Raw genomic sequence first — 3,148 nt, 5'->3', positions numbered from 1 at the left:
ATCTCCATACGCTTATCTGAAATTCCCACTATTGATTTACATAAGTATTTCTATCTTATTTTATTTTCTGTTTAATTATTAATTTTCGAAACCCATAACCATTTAATCTGCCTAACTGAGATTTACAAGGTGACCATAACTTGCTTCATACCAACAATCTCTGTGGGATCGACCCTTACTCACGTAAGGTTTATTACCTGGACGACCCAGTACACTTGCTGGTTAGTTGAACGAGATTGTGGAAAGAAAGTGCTGAGTTAATGTTTTTTGTGCACATGCTAAAGAGCCATTATTGTTGATCACAATTTCGTCCACCAAGTTTTTGGCGCCGTTGCCGGGGATTGTTCGAGTATGGACAACTGACGGTTCATCTTGTTGCTCAGATTAGGTAATTTTCTTCTCAAAAAAAAAATTTTTTTCAAAATTTTTCTTTTCTTTTTCGTTTTTTCAAAAAAATATTTTCGAAAAAACTCAACAAAAATCCAAAAAAATTAATAAAATCATAAAAATAAAAAAATATTTTGTGTTTCTGTTTGAGTCTTGAGTCAACTTTTAAGTTTGGTGGCAATTGCATGCTTTAAAAATTTTTCTTGCATTTTTCGAAAATTCATGCATTCATAGTGTTCTTCATGATCTTCAAGTTGTTCTTGACAGGTCTTCTTGTTTGATCTTGATGATTTCTTGTTTTGTGTTGTTTGTTGTTTTTCATATGCATTTTTCGTTTGTTAGAAGTCCATGCATTAAAGATTTCTAAGTTTGGTGTCTTGCATGTTTTCTTTGCATCAAAAATTTTTCAAAATTATGTTCTTGATGTTCATCATGATCTTCAAAGTGTTCTTGGTGTTCATCTTGACATTCATAGCATTCTTGCATGCATCTTGTGTCTTGATCCACATAGTGTTCTTGCATGTATCTTGTGTTTTGATCCAAAATTTTCAGGTTTTGGGTCATTTTTGTGTTTTTCTCTCTCATCATAAAAAATTTCAAAAATCAAAAAAATATCTTTTCCTTTTTTATCTCCTAATTTTCGAAAATTTGAGTTGACTTAGCCAAAAATTTTAAAAATTAGTTGTTTCTTACAAGTCAAGTCAAATTTTCAATTTTAAAAATCTTATCTTTTCAAAACTTTTTCAAAAATTAAATCTTTTCCTTTTTTCTTATTAATTTTCGAAATTTTTTTTAAAATATTTTTCAAAATCTTTTTCTTATCTTTTACATCATATTTTCGAAAATTAGCTAACAAGTAATGTGATTGATTCAAAAATTTGAAGTTTGTTACTTTCTTGTTAAGAAGGGTTCAATCTTTAAATTCTAGAATTTTATGGTTTAGTTTTTTGTTAGTCAAGTAATTAATTTTAATTTTAAAATCAAATCTTTTTCAAAATATCTTTTTATCTTATCTTTTATATCATATCTTTTTCAAAATTTTATCTTTTTCAAAAATTCGATTTCAAAATATCTTATCTAACTTCTTATCTTCTTATCTTTTCAAATTTGATTTTAATATCTTTTTCAACTAACTATTTAACTTTTTGTTTGTTTCTTATCCTTTTCAAAACCATCTAACTACTTTTCCCTATCTAATTTTCGAAAATATCTCATCTCTTTTTCAAAAATTCTTTTGTTTTAAATTTTAATTTTAATCTTATCTTATCTCTAATTTTCGAAAATTACTAACTTCTTTTTCAAAATTGTTTTCGAAATTCTCCCTCTCTATTCTTATTCTATTTAATTATTTAATTACTAACACTTCTCTTCACCCCTCTCCACCTAATATCCGAATCCCCTCTTCTACTTTCTTCTCTCTTTTCTTTTTTTTTCTACTAACATAAAGGAATCTCTATACTGTGACATAGAGGATTCCTCTTTCTTTTCTTGTTTTCTTCTCTCTTTCATATGAGCAGGAACAAGGATAAAGAAACTCTTGTTGAAATTGATCCAGAACCTGAAAGGACTCTGAAGAGAAAATTAAGAGAAGCTAAATTACAACAATCCAGAAACAACCTTTCAGAAATTTTTGAACAAGAGAAGGAGATGGCAGCCGAAAATAATAATAATGCACGGAGAATGCTTGGTGACTTCACAAAGCCAACGTCCAAGTTTGATGGGAGAAGCATCTCCATTCCTGCCATTGGAGCCAATAATTTTGAGCTGAAACCTCAGCTAGTTGCCTTAATGCAACAAAACTGCAAGTTTTATGGACTTCCATCTGAAGATCCTTATCAGTTTTTAACTGAGTTCTTGCAGATCTGTGAGACTGTAAAGATGAATGGAGTTGATCTTGAAGTCTACAGACTCATGCTTTTCCCTTTTGCTGTGAGAGACAGAGCTAGAATATGGTTGGATTCACAACCCAAAGATAGCTTGGACTCCTGGGATAAGCTAGTCACTGCCTTCTTGGATAAATTCTTCCCTCCTCAAAAGCTGAGCAAGCTGAGAGTGGATGTTCAAACCTTCAAACAAAAAGATGGTGAATCCCTCTATAAAGCTTGGGAAAGATACAATCAGCTGACCAAAAGATGTCCATCTGACATGTTTTCAGAATGGACCATATTAGATATATTCTATTATGGTCTATCTGAATTTTTGAAAATGTCATTGGACCATTCTGCAGGTGGATCTATTCACCTAAAGAAAATGCCTGAAGAGGCTCAAGAACTCATTGACATGGTAGCAAACAACCAATTCATGTACACCTCTGAGAGGAATTCCGTGAATAATGGGATACCTCAGAAGAAAGGAGTTCTTGAAATTGAGTAATGGGACGCCTCAGAGGAAGGGAGTTCTTGAAATTGATGCTCTGAATGCCATATTTGCTCAGAACAAAATGTTGACTCATCAAGTCAACATGATCTCTCAAAGTCTGAATGGATGGCAACATGCATCCAACAGTACTAAAGAGGCAGCTTCTGAAGAAGCTTATGATCCTGAGAATCCTGCAATGGTAGAGGTTAATTACATGGGTGAACCTTTTGGAAACACCTATAACTCAACATGGAGAAATCATCCAAATTTCTCATGGAAGGATCAACAAAAGCCTCAACAAGGCTTTAACAATGGTGGACATAATAGGCTGAGCAATAGCAAGCCATATCCATCATCTTCTCAGCAACAGACAGAGAATTCTAAACAAAACACTTCTAATTTA

Source organism: Arachis duranensis, chromosome 7 (genome assembly GCF_000817695.3).
Source record: "Arachis duranensis cultivar V14167 chromosome 7, aradu.V14167.gnm2.J7QH, whole genome shotgun sequence".
Classification (NCBI taxonomy): Eukaryota; Viridiplantae; Streptophyta; class Magnoliopsida; order Fabales; family Fabaceae; genus Arachis; species Arachis duranensis.
The sequence above is the reverse complement of the archived record's forward strand: the minus strand, read 5'-3'. Positions refer to the sequence as shown.